Here is a 14,907-nt window from a genome sequence, read left to right as displayed (position 1 = left end):
GAGTTACCTGCCCAGGTGGAGAAACCAAAGCAAAAACAGCTCACCCCATGCCAGACTGCTTGCAGTGATGGATTTGGGATTTTGCCACCCCTAGGCACTGTTGCTGCAGTTTCCCCCAACCTCACTCTCACCCGCATTAGAAGGTCAGAAAACAGCGAGCAGAAGGTCTAAGGCAAAGCCCCAATGTTTCCTGTGGCAGTTCAGGGGTAGATTATGTGGTAAAAATAAGAAAATTCTGAAGCACATGGGAAAACATTTCCATCTTTTATATTATAAAATTGTAGTAATTTTCCAACCTTGCTTGAGTATAATTTTTTTTTATTAGTTGAGGAAAAGTGATCTTAAGCATCAGTAGAGAGAGGATATTTCAAGGATGGGGAGAGGAGAATTAAAGGAGAAAGAGCAGGGATAGGGAGAGAAGGTGAGAATTACTAGAGATAGGGAGGTGGACTGTGAGAATGAAAGAGGACCAGGAATAGGGGAGGAGAACAAGAGAAGACCACAGATGAAGAGGATGGGAGATGGGAAAGACTGAGGAAAAGGTGGTGGTGGTGGGGAATCAGGAATCTGAGAGGGAAGAAAAAGGAGAGGGAAGGAGAACTGTTTGGAAACTGCAATTTTTAGAGATGTGTATCATGTGATCGATCGTCTTAACGATCGATTTCGGCTGGGGGGGGGGCAGGGAATCGAATCGTCGCGGTTTTGTTTCTGTAAATATCGTGTAAATCGTAAATCGGGGAGGGCGGGAAAACTGGCACACTAAAACATCTCTAAAACCCACCCCGACCCTTTAAAATAAATCCCCCACCCTCCCGAAACCCCCCCCCCCAAAATGTCTTAAATTACCTGGGGTCCAGTGGGAGGGTCCCGTTGTGATCTTCCACTCTCGGGCCACGGGTGCGTTGATAGAAAAATGGCGCCGGCGCTACCTTTGCCCTGTCATTTTGCAAAATGGCGCCGGCCATATGGCCATATTGCCATACGGCAAAATGGCACCGGCTGTACGGCAACACGATTCGAGTGCAGGAGGTCGTTCCCGGACCCCCGCTGGACTTTTGGCAAGTCTTGTGGGGGTCAGGAGGCCCCCCCAAGCTGGCCAAAAGTCCCTGGGGGTCCAGCAGCGATCTCCTACGCTCGTGACGTCGGGGGATAGGAACCAAAATGGCGCCGGCGCTACCTTTGCCCTGTCATATGACAGGACAAAGGTAGCGCCGGCGCCATTTTTTCTATCAACGCACCCGTGGCCCGAGAGTGGAAGATCACAACTGGACCCCCCCACTGGACCCCAGGTAATTTAAGACATTTGGGGGGGTTCGGGAGGGTGGGGGATTTATTTTAAAGGGTCGTGGTGGGTTTTAGGGATGTTTTAGTGTGCCGGTTTTCCCGCCCTCCCCCTTCCCCTCCCCCTTTCCCCGATTTACGATTTTTGACGATAAATCGGGGGAATTCCTATTAAATATCGACTCTAATGATTTTTGACGATTTAAAATATATCGGACGATATTTTAAATCGTCAAAAAATGATTCACATCCCTAGCAATTTTAACTCTTAAGTGGAAGTCGTGTGGCATTGACTGGCATAATGACACTGACAGAAGCTAAAATGAATCTTGCAAACACTGACCGCAGTGTAAACATAAACTGGACCTTGCAGATGGGAAAATTGTAAATGATATCTCTGAATTATCTGAAGAACTTGCTGCATAAACATGTGACCTGTCAGAAAAAAACTTCTTGTAAGTCACTTGAGGTCCTACATGTGTGCATTGGGTAAGGAGTTTTCTAGGATAGCAGATGTGGTACAGAGGTCGTGTTGGGATGCAATATATATGGTCAAATATATAGGATCCTATTCCTAGAGAAAGAGCAAGGTAAGGTGACTATAAACCAGAGCTTATGCTTTGATAAGATGCTATAGTTAAAAGAACTACAAACCCTGTAATATATGGTACCCAATAATTATTGGTGCAAACATTGATCCAGATGAGACTATGGATAAACCAGATAAAGCAAAAGCAGATGAAATCTTTGAACATATTGAGAGGATAGGGTCCAAAGAGGAACCCATATTCTGTTGGTCTACTGGGCATCAACATCAGAGGCATACTAGCTCATAGACACTCAAAAAACAGGCCAATTCCAATAAATACTAGGACCTTAACCCTGGAAGAAACATCAAGACCCTTCCCAGATGTGAATCTGCAAGGTGGAGGAAGGAGGTGGTTTCTCCCTTCTCAATGAAAAAAATCTAAACGCTTACATGCTTGCCCCATAGAACAAGACAATGGTATGTAAGTGGATGTTCAAAGTTATAATGCAAAAGTGAAAATGGAGAAGAACATGTGATAAATGGGATATTAACCAATGCCATCACTTGAATACCAGAACCCCAATTTAGGGAAGAAAGAGTGCTTGAGGCTTTTTGATTCAGACCACTCAACATCTCTAACAATTTTTACTTTGCTGTACATTTGCTAGATCAACTACTTAACTCACTCCAGAAGTGCAAACACATATGAATCAGGCATGTACAGAATAGATGCCCAGATGCAATAAATGATGTGTGGAACAGAACATTTGAGGGTGGATTTTTAGGTTTTGCCATGGACAGATAGTCTGACATACATGAGCTATCTTAAAGGCAAAGTGACACTAGCACCACTGCCATAGGCAAGGCACAGCAGAGAACACTACCTGGATGCAATAAGTGACTTGTTGAAGAAAACTAGATGGCAGTGGATTTAAAGATATGGACAAGTGCATTGATGCTGATGTATGTGTGCTGTCAGAAAGAAAAAGTGACAAATGCACCACCCCAGGGACAAGCCCTAGCAGAACAAGCCAGCAACTGGTACTAATCCACAGAGATTTGTGTTGACCAATGAAAATAGAGGACCCCCTTCTGGAAATAGGTGTCAGGGCTTCGCGCCGACGTGCACGATGGTCCACTGTTAACAGTGAGACTGGGCCACCCTGGGCTCCCTGTCTACCCCGGCAGGATTTCTTCCATGGGCGGTGCTAGAGAAAGGGAAGAGTGCTGTACGCCTCACGCTGTTGCATCCGTTGGTCGCAGTTGGCTGTGACTGCTCAGCCTCACCTCTTTTTTGCCTTTCTCCTCCTCCATGGATAAGATGGCTGCCTCCGGTGCCAAGTACCGAAACCCTCGGCGTCTCCAACTCAGCATGGGCGTCCCCGTCCGCCATGCTCTTTCCTGTGGCCTCCTAGGGTGCGCGCGCTTATCTACACGACATAGCGGGGGCGTCCCCACCGCATGATGTCAATACCTCCGGGTAGTTAAGCCTCCGCTCCACTCCTAACGAACGAGTTAGCAAGGACTTCGGTTTAGCTAATCTGACCGCTTCTAAGCTGCAAGCTTAGACTCCTCGCTACCTTCCGGGGTATCTCGCTCCTGAAGAAGCTCTGGGCACCCGCTCCTCAGGGGCCTCTCACTTCCACTACCCTTCGGGGTTTCTACTAATTAGACAACCGCTCCTAGGGGGTCTCTCTTCTCTTTTCAGGATTATCTGCGCTTCCAGGTACTCGATCCTTGAGGGCCTATCCAGCTCAGTGTATCCTGCACCACAGACCTCCTGCACAACTCTTCAGTGAGTACCTCTATGTTCCAGCTCTCCATTTCCACCCACCAAGTTCGGCTTATCTCGCTCTGTGGAACACTACCAACCTTGTATATCTGGGTGAGACTTCTACATCTGAGACTGTCTGAGCATATTGGCACCTTGCTGGACTTCAGTGCCATTTCTTCCTGCACAATTACCATCTATCTACAGCAGTACAATAAAGCTGTTCATCTCGAGTGTCTGCTTTCTGAGTCTAGCCTATCGCTGTGGTTCCCCATGGGGCCCCTCCACGTGGGAGGAGTCATTGCCCACTGGATGAGCAGCTGGCTCTGGTCCACATGGTGCCTAAACCTGTATTCTGGCAGCGAGAAGTACATTGTGGTACCTCAACCATAGGGAACCTGGCCCATCCAGGCCTGGTATGTGAGTCAATGCACTCAGGAGCATCAGCTCAGCTCTCTGACACACTCAATCCTCCAGTCAGTTCACCAAGGACCCAAGTTCATGCAACGATTCAGGTTCCCCAGGAAACTCAGCCTATCACAGCAGCAGCTCCCACAAGTTATGACGGCACATTAAATGAAGCAAGTGACGTAGAACGTTCGAGTGTGGTGGCTGCACCATCTTCTGACCCAGGAATCAGCTTAGGTGAGTCCAAGAGTGCAATGGCAGGCGAGGCATTCGAGGTTGCATGCAAAAAATCAGGTGCAGATAAGGTTGAGAGAACTAGGAAGGGCAGTAAACGAAAGAATAAATCCAGGTGGAAGGCCTGCTCAAAGTCAGGTTCTAACAATTCTTCATCCAACTCCTAAAACTCTAAATCATCATCGGACAAGAACCAAGGAAGGACCGACAGCTCAGTGGATTCATCACAAGGGCCCCCGGTGCTGACGACCCTATCTCAGCTATGGGAGAGTATGCCTAGGCTGTTGCGAAAGAAGGTCAAAAAGCGGACCTACATATACATTTTCAGAATTCTCAAGGGCCAAAGGCAAGGAGGAGACAGGAAGGTAAATACCAAATGCGACCAGGCACCTGGTATAAACAAGTCGATTCCATGGAACATTATCAATTAGATGAGGGTATTCTTGTGGATGACAAGCGTGGTTGGCCGGGACGATCCCTCTCAGTATGGTCCCATGCTAAGCTATGCAGATACCATTTTGGAAGCATACCATGAGTACGATGGCTGCGCCTGGCTAAATTATGATGAGTTGTTTAGAGATAAAATGGAGGAAAATCATCATATGTCATAGGGTACACAGGATATCAGTCTCTAGCTTAGATGAAAAGTAAAGCTGCAGATGCCGGTGCTACCAATTGGTATTCCGGCAAGGTGGGTCACCAAACAACATCTCCCAAACAGGGCACCTCCAGTGCCTCCAGCAATGGCACTTGGCAGTATAATAAGTCTTCCTGTGGCTTTCAAGACTGCAAGTTCAAACACGCTTGCTCCATCTGCCTCCCTCTCACCCAGCCATGAAATGCCAGAAGAAGAAAAATAGAGGAATATAACTCTTTTACTTTGGCACACAGAGAACATCCCTTCCACAGTGAGGCATGTGGACCTGGTTCAGCAGAAGCTGGATTCGGAATTGGCCATAGATATAATTGCCGGACCTTTTGAGTTTCACCCTTTCAGCAAGATGATAATCTCTCCCCTTTACCATCGTCCCAAATAAAGAACCAGGCAAGTATCGCCTAAATCAAAACTTGTCTTACCTGCCTTTGTGAACAATCATTTGCCGGATGAGGAGGATACGGTGCAATACGCATCATTCGACAGCATCATCACCATACTCCGCGCGTGCGGCAGAGGGGCCCTCATGGCAAAAACTGACATAGAGTCCACGTTCCGCTTGCTTCCGGTCAACCCCAACAGTTTCCCTTTACTGGGCTTCTGTTTCAAAGGCAAGTACAACTTTGAAAAGTGCATGTCAATGGGGTGCTCCATATCATGCACGCACATCGAGCTGTTCAGTTCATTCTTTCACTAGGCCACTGCTCAGAAGGCCAGTCTGGAAACCATAGTCTACTACATAGATGATTTCTTGTTCGTGGGTCCTTCGGATTCACCGACATGTGCACACATGTTGTCCATGTTTCATAGTTTAGCTCTCGAATTTAGCATGCCCCTAGCACAGGAAAACACTGAGGGCCTTGAGATGGTGATCAAATTTTTTAGAATTGAGCTGGACTCTATCACAATGGTGTCCCGTCTGCTCAAGAAAAGCTGCAATGTATGATTGTACATGCACTGTCCGCAAAGAAGTTGACCTTAATGGAGGGGCAATCCCTCATTGGCACCCTAAACTTCGTATGCCAGGTCATAACAATGGGGAGAGCGTTCCAAAGGAGGCTAACTGCCAGCACAGTGAAAGTGAGCCATCTAAATCATCATACTAGAATCACAAGGACCATGAAAGAGGACCTGGTGATATGGACATCCTTTTTGAGCAAATTCAATGGGATCTCATTATGGCCGGACCCCCCATATCCAGTTGCGAACTGGGTATATACTCTGATGCTTCCAGGGATTTCGGTTTCGGTGTATATTGACATGGTTCTTGGTATATGGAGCTGTGGTCATCATCGTGGGTAGAATAGGGCTTGACTCGCAACATCACTTTAATAGAGCTCTTTTGCATCCTTGTCGCTTTGGTTATATGGGGCAACAAGCTGCGCAATAAACATATAATATTTTGGCATGACAATATGGCATAAACCGATAGTCACCAGATGCTACAAGCCAGGTAGCTGAGCTGTTAAGGGAGGTGGTACTCACCAGCCTGTACTTTAACACAGTCGTACATACACACCACATTCCTGGAACGCACAACAGCATTGCAGATGCTTTGTCAAGAGCTATATGGAATCTGATTCAAAAACAGGTACCTGGAGCGGTCAAGAAGGGTATCCCAGTTCCAGAGAGTTTGTGGAGCACTGAAGAACCACAACATGAGACCTTCTACAGAGATCGGTAGCCCTGGCTACATGAAATGCTTACCGCAGAGCTTACACGACCGTGTCTGAGTTTCTGAAGGAACGTGGCTGGGTCAACGGGCCAGTACAGGAGGGATTAATTGTACAATACATAGCTTGGGCCAAGGATAGGGGAGAATCCAGAGGTAGTGAATCAGCTTTCTGGGTTTTCTTTCTTCTCCAGGGCCCAGGATGGGGTGACCCCATCAAGGGTTTTCTGGTTAAGACGATGTTGGTTGGGTGGGCTAGGAAAATAGGGCCATTGCGCAACGTGAAGTGCCCAATTACCCACAATCTTCTCATTCAACTTTGGCAGGTTTTACCATCCATTTGTGCCTCTAAATTTGAAGTTAAACTCTTCTGCACAGCCTTTTCCCTGACTTTCTTTGGCGTGCTGTGCATCAGTGAACTAGTGGCCACTTCCTAAAATGATACTGGTTCCCGAGGTTTATTCATTCAAAACATCAAGCTATACAATCATTCCATTCAAATAATTATTCAAAGATCAAAAACAGACCAAGCAGCCCAGGGATGCAGGCTATGCCTGAAACATGCGTCATCGCAGGTCTCTTGCCCGGTGCAGAATTTGCAGAATTTCTTGGTTTTGTGACCTGTCGGTGGAAAGTTCCTATTGATCCATGCTGCCACCTGCCCCTTATAAGATTCCAGTTTTTGATGGCATTGGCTTGGGCGCTGACCGCTGTAGAGTACAATGCCAAAGAATTTTGAAATCATTCCTTTAGAATCGGAGCAGCCACCAGTGTGACTCAGGCTGGGTTGTGCATTGATGTCATTCAGAGAATTAGCAGATGGAGGTCCAGTGTCGTTTACTCTTATATTAGGATGGAGCAGGTGTGAACTTAAAACTTGTTTTCTTTCTTCAACTTCTCTCTACAGATTTGTCCCAACGGCAAAGGACTGTTTGGATTATCAGATACTCCTTTGTTCACTGGGCCGCAAAAAGGGCTTTAGCTCGGTTGTACAGGTCTCATTTGGGGTTAGCCGTCCAAGATGTCTGCATCCTATGGATGGGCGAGGCATGTCCTGGGATCAGCTCATTCCATGTGCTCAGCTTAAGAAGGACATGATGGACAAGCCCAACGTCATTGTGATACATCTGGGTGGTAACGACATTGGGTCCTCGACCTCCATACAGCTAATTCGCTGTATAAGAGCATAAGAACATAAGAAATTGCCATGCTGGGTCAGACCAAGGGTCCATCAAGCCCAGCATCCTGTTTCCAACAGAGGCCAAACCAGGCCACAAGAACCTGGCAATTACCCAAACACCAAGAAAATCCCATGCTACTGATGCGAGCTGCTGTCCCAGTTTCCCAGTACATGCCTCATGTGGTCAGACATTATCCACTGAATAAAATGGAATGACAAAAGACTATGGAAGCAGGGCTGCAAAAAGATTAATTGTCAAGTGGGCCAATGGATCCGTAAACTTGTTGGCTCTCACATAAAGCATGAATGGGCTGATGACCCATGCGATGGCCTCTACCTACCCAGCTGGATACACCTCTCTGACATCGGCTATGACCTTTTCAATAATACAATATAGGAGGCCCTTGAATGTTTTTCTTGTGAAGAAGACCTCAGCTTTATTTGAGGGACATGAGGTAAGTGGCACTACCTCATGACAGTGGTGGGTGCACGAGTTGGTGGTGTGACTTTGTCAGCTTGGGTGGCCCCCTTACTTGGTGGTCAAGGCAGGGGGCCGGGAATGAAGGGCTGTTTTGCTAGACAAGGTGGCAGGTAACCCGCTGACACCGTTTTCAGTGTAGAGAGTTTATTGGGCTCATGCTGGGGTGTAAATTCTACCTTATATTGTCAACAACAAAGCTGCAGTCTTTTTCAGCCATTTCCCTTGGTGTTGATCTTGTGTTGCGGGTGCGACCTTTGGGGGCGGAGTAGGAATGCCCATGGGCGTTTGTGTCAGATCTTGATGTTAATACTTCCTGACCTCCTTTTATGATTACTCAAAATATAGTAAGATATACCACTTCAGACAAAAAATTGAAACACTGGTAGAACTTAAGGAGTATGTGGCACTGACAAGCAAAAAAGGTTCTTGAGAAAACGTTAAACAATCCTCACAGAACCGAGCAGCTTCTGTACATCTCAGGGTGCAAGGCTTCAAGCATCAGACGACAGCGCCTTATGCTCTCCTAATGGTGTAACCAAAAGGAGGAGCTACATGCTGATGGAGCTGGCAAAGAGCATGCTTTTGGATGCCAACTTTCTGTGACTGTAGATATCTGCAGAAGTTTCTACCACCATTGGAAACACATTGAAAAAGCCTTGCTTAGAAAATTATCCCAACAAAAATACCCACGTACAATTATACCTCATAATTTGTGCACAGGAATTTTTCAGGAAAATTTATAGGCTTGACACACTGGATCAGACCAAGGGTCCATCAAATCCAGCATCCTGTTTCCAACAGTGGCCAATGCAGAATACAAGTACCTGGCAAAAACCCAAACAGTAAATAAATATCATGCAATTAATGTCATTAATAAGCAGTGACTATTCCCTAAATCAATTTGATTAGTTAATATCAGTTTATGGACTTCTTCCCCAGAAAATTGTCCAAACCTTTTTTTTAAATCCAGCTATGCTAACTGCCTTAACCACATCCTCTGGAAATGAATTCCAGAACTTAAATGTATAGTGAGTAAAAAATAATTTTCTACGATTTGTTTTAAATGTACTACTTGTTAACATCACAGCATGCCCCCAAGGCCTTGTATCATCTGAAAGACAAAATAACCAATTTGCATTTACCCATTCTAGTTCTCTCATGATGCATTGAACTCTACATTATCCCCCCCCCCCCCCCCCAACACACACACACAGCTCTGTTTAAGTCACCATTCTTTTCCTAATAATTCCAAACATTCTATTTATTTTTTGACCACTGCAGCACACTGAGCTGATGATTTCAATGTATTGTCTATTATGACACCTAGAGCTTTTGCCTAGGTGGTAACTCCTAATATGGAACCTAATGTTGTATAACAACAACATGCATTGCTTTTCCCTCTGTGCATCACTTTGTACTTGTCTACATTCAATTTAATTTGCCATTTGGATGCCAGTCTTGCAAGGTCCTCCTGGAATTTATCACATTCTGTTTATGATTTAACAACTCTAAATAATTTGATGTCATCTGCAAAACTGATCAGTTTACTTGTTGTTCTCCTTTCCAGATCATTTATTAATATCTTATAAAGCACTGGTTCAAGTACAGATCCCTGAGCACTTCACTGTTTACCTTTCTCCACTGAGAAAACTGACCATTTAATCCTACTCTCTGTTTCCGATCTTTTAGCCAGTTTGCAATCCACAAAAGGATTGCCTCTTATCCCATGGCTTTTTAATTTTGTAAGGAGTCTCTCATGGGGGACTTTGTCAAACACCTTCAGAAAATCCAAATACACTAAATCTACTGGCTTACCTTTATCCACAAAAGATTGTCCAGTTCTTTACAAAACTGAATCCCTCTTCCCTGAACGATTGTCTCATTCATGCATTGAGTCTCTGAAGCTCTGCCTGCCTCTGGGGACCTGCGCATGGTACACTGAGCATTTCAGAGAATGCAACCCTGGAGGTTCTGGATTTCAACTTTCTTCCTAAAAGTTTAAATTTGGCTTCTCGAACCTCCCTCCTACACTGTCCTATGTCATTGGTGCCCACATGTTCCACATGTGCAATGACAGCCTGCTCCTCCCCAGAAAAGACTAAAATCCAATTTAGGTGCATGTAAATCCAAACCTCTCTACATCTCCAGCCCTGGGAAAACTTCCATTCAGTCTAGATAAAGTTACATACATACAGAGTACACACATGAAAGTTTACCCACATAAAGAACAGGCAATTTTATGATAAACCATTTCCACTGCTAAAGCATCATTTGACTTTAACATGAGAATACCTAGAGAAGAATAGTCTACCTGCAAAAAATAAATTAACACATCTATTTCTGTGTCCTTTCAGTGTATATATTCTTTCTTTGCAGAATATATATATACATGTTAACAAGATATGAGTCCTTTGTGCTTAGTCATAAAGCCAACCAGAAGTCCTACTCAAAGTATAAGTATTTAAGTGACTCAGTGGCACAAAAGTCAATGCTGATGCATTGCTTTTTACCTCAGACTATTAAAGTGAGCTTGTGAACTAAGAGATCATCTTGCTGCTTAGTAACACTTTTGTATTAGATATTCGGTTTTGGGAGCATCTATACCCATTTGGTTCATTTTTCAGTAATTATAGCATACCTGTCATTCTCGAAGCAGGCATTTCCCTTGTTTTATAGACACATGGTTAATTGCAAGCGACTGTTGACAAAATGTGGAAGATAAAGATAAATTTACAGGTGAAATTATATTGAATTTCCAATCCCACTCTCATTTGCCTTTAAAACATTTCTAGAGTGATCCCAGATGGTATAACTCTTGAATTACAATGGAGAAAACCAGGATTGATGACAGGTTGATAATGCAATCAGACAGTAGTGGAAGTGCAGTAGCACTTTATAAAATCATTCTGAATTAACATCTATTGGTATTTCCATGAAAACACTTCAGTGGATTGATGTAGAAAAAATTCCCTCATTGACAGAATCATAAATTTTATACAGTGCATTTTAGGTTTGTTAAATAAAAAATTTTAAATTGGGAAGCTCTTGTTAACTGGTATACCATATTTTGAGGCATGCATTCTGGATAAGTAAATACAGCAAAAAATGTTGTAAAACTTCAATATGTATGCATACTATTTTATGCACTACAATCTATGAAGGAATCATACACATTTATAAATACTGAATAGAACATTTCCAGTAGTGTATCTTAGTGTATGTTATAAAATCCATTGTCTGCACGTGCATGTGCGGGCAGTGCATGCATGGAGGTGAATTTTAGTAAATTATGCGTGGTGATGAAATCGGGCCTTCCCCAGTTCCCTCCCCAGTCTGCTCCAATTAAGGAGAAGACTGGGAGGAATCTTTCCTATTCTTAACTCTACTGTTCCTACCCCTTCCCCTCTCTTATCGTGAGTGCTATTTTTGCTATGAATACAGCATTTTGATAAATCTAGGGGAAAGCTAGATATTTTACAAATTTCAGGAAGTTTCCATTAGCAGGTATGTACAGTCTTTCATGTGTTCCCCGAAAGGCCAGATTTTCCATACCAAGAATTCTCACCAAAGCAATCAGTCATTTTAAGCTTTTCTGCCAATACTTCTCTTGTTGTTTAATGAGGTGCAAATTGTCTTTATCCATTGTTTTCTTGTTTTCAATTGTAATTCAAGTTCCTTCCACTTTTTAAAGTTTTCCAAGTGTTCACTACGTCTCTCATGCAATGCTAGACTTGCAGACATGTTCTTCCAATCTTTGGAAACTATCAGTATGAGACGATGTACCAGTCATGTTACTGGTAAACAGCATGCAACAAAAGCAAAGCACAGAATCCTTTAACATAGAGTACTGTAGCCATGGACAGGGAATTTCGTCTTCATTGGCAAGTCTACTTTTGTAATGAATTATTTTCTTTGATTATCATCTTTAGGGAAATCAAATTACAGAACTTGTTCTGGTCCATGTTCCATCAAAATTTGTTACACACGATCATGGCTTTTGGATAGCAAATTGACCTAAGTAACAGGATCACCATAATTCAACTTGATAGCATGCTCTTCTTCACATCCTTTCAAACCTTTGACTTCTAGACCTCACTTGCTTTGTCTTCTAAATTCTTATGTTCTGTTGCATGCCCCGTCAGCGCTCAGCCCGCACACGGGCCTACTCACCTTGGTAGCTCCTCTGCAGGTCATGGGTTGGCCTCCCCAGCGGCAGCCGCGAGCTCCTCCAGGCCTCGGTGTCCCGTGGCGGCGGTCGCCGGGCATTCCACTGCACACCAGGCCTCATGCTGGAGTTCGGCGTCCTCAATGGCATTGGCCACGCCCCTACGTGCGCATGCATGGACCGCCCAGCCTCTTGTAGGGCCAGGGGTGGGTCCTAGCTCCGTGGCGCGCCCTGATTGAACATACTACATAAGGAAGTTCCTGTCTGCACTTCCTTGCCTTGGCAATCGGGTCAGCACTGTAAGTGTACTAGTTTGTCTCTGCATTCCAGTCTTGTTCCAGTCTCATTCCAGTCTCGTTCCAGCCTTGTTCCAGCCTTGTTCCACCATCCTACTGTTCCAGCATCCTACTGTTCCAGCCTTGTCCAACGTCCTCCTGTTCCAGCATCCTTCTGTTCCAGCTTCTGTCTGTCCTGTCTCCCCAGGTAGTAACTTCGAACTGACTCTCTGGTACTGACCTCTGTCTGCTCCTTGACCATTCTGCTCACTGCTTGGATCTTGACCTCTGCCTGACTTGTGACCTCATATGACCTCTGGAACCTGACCCCTGCTTCATTGACTACTCTCGGACTGATTCCTAGTATCTGATTCCTGCTTTGTTGACTTCTCCTCGGAGTGATCCTCAGAACCTAACCCTTGCTACCATTGACCACGTCTCCTGATTCTGGTTTGTCCCTTGCCTTTTCATCGCTTATTCTGTACTGGCCTTCCCTGATTCTCCAGACCTACAGCCTAGTGAATGACCGCACTCCCTTGTTGCTCATGGGCATGCCTCTCTGCTACCTCTCTGGGAGACCCTGTGAGGCCCACCTAAGTCCAAGTGGCCTGGGTCCGAATGGGCTCCACCTGGAAGGACCGCAGGCTTCCAGTGGTGAAGCTCATCCTAGCCTCTATATCATCCTGTGCTCCGCCCCCTGGGGGCAGGTGCTTCCTGGTCCCTACCAGGGAGCCATTCTACACTGCTCCAGGACAAGGGTCCAGCTCCAAGCTCAACAGGTTACCAAGGCCATGGACTCAGCGGAGTCTCCCGCCTCCAGAGCCCTACCGGGTTTAGCCGCAACAATTAAAGAACATTGCCAAGCTTTGGAATCATTAGCCTCTTCGGTGGAAGGGCTTCATTCACAGCTGCGAGATACAGCTCTGGCCAATCCCGTGTGCCTATCAGCCTCTATGCTACCCAAAGCATAGTTGGTGTTCCCTGCACCTCCTTGATACAATGGGGACCCACGCTCCTGTTGTGGCTGCCTCAACCACTGCTTCATGCAATTTGCACTGCAACCCACCTTGTTCCTGAAGGAAACCACTAAAGTGACCTTCATCCTCTCCTGCCTAGAAGGGAAGGCTCTTGCATGGACCTCTCCATTGTGGGAATGCTCTGATCCCATGCTTTCCAAGTTATCCGAGTTTGTTGTTCTCTTCAAGCAGACCTTCAGAGACCCAGGCCACCAAGCTGTAGCCAGCCATAATCTACTCCACCTTCACCTTCACCAAGGATCAAGGACCCTCTCAGAGTATACGGTGGAATTCAGGACCCTGGCTACTGAGCTTGGGTGGCAAGAAGATTGTCTGCAAGCCATCTTCCTAGATGATCTCTCCAGTGCTCTCAAAGATGAACTCTCCGTCTGTGAGACTTCCATGTCTCTAGAGGACCTGATTTCCCTTACCGGGAAGATCGACCATCGACTCCTGCAATGGCTCCTACTTCATGCCCCATGCTTGGCCAGAATCCTCCAGCCAAAACTCTATCACTGCCACCTCCTCCTGTGGTGGAACCTATGGAGGTGAACCATGGGTGATTGTCTCCGACAAAATGTCTTCGGTGGAGTAAAGAAGGTTTTTGCCTTTACTGTGTCGCCTCCGGACATCTTTGGCAGTCCTGTCTGGTTCATCTGGAAAACTGAAATGCTTGAGCCTGGCGGGGGTCCCGAGCTTGGGCGCTACTGTCATCGGCCCTCAATTCTTGCTTCCAATCTCTCTGGGCATCGAGTCCCGCTCCTTAGCCACCACTGCTCTTGTCGATACAGGGGCAAGTGGCAGCTTCATCATGGATGACATCGTCAAGCTTCTGAACATGCCTCTCCAGCCACTAGAGAAGAGCCTTTGTATTGCCTTCATTCAAGGAGAACATCTTCAAGGGCTCATCACCCATCAAACAGTGGCCGTTTGTCTTACCATGGGCACTATCCATGAGGAGGAGATGTCCTTCTATGTGTTAAAACGCTCCACACATCCATTCATCCTGAGGCTGTTTTGGCTCCAGTCCCACGAACCCCAGTTTGATTGGCATTCCCTGAAATTGGTGCAGTGGGGTTCCAAATGCCAGAAGACGTGTCTCCGTCAAGTATCTCCAGCTGTTTCTGTCTTGAAGTCTATCACCCTATTTGGTTTGCCTACCCAGTATGCTAAGTTCGAAGACGTCTTCTCGAAGCAGAAGGCTGATACACTATCTCTGCTATGCAAGCTGAATTGTCCT

The sequence above is a fragment of the Rhinatrema bivittatum genome, chromosome 5 (genome assembly GCF_901001135.1).
Source record: "Rhinatrema bivittatum chromosome 5, aRhiBiv1.1, whole genome shotgun sequence".
Lineage (NCBI taxonomy): Eukaryota > Metazoa > Chordata > Amphibia > Gymnophiona > Rhinatrematidae > Rhinatrema > Rhinatrema bivittatum.
Note: the sequence above shows the minus strand (reverse complement) of the source record.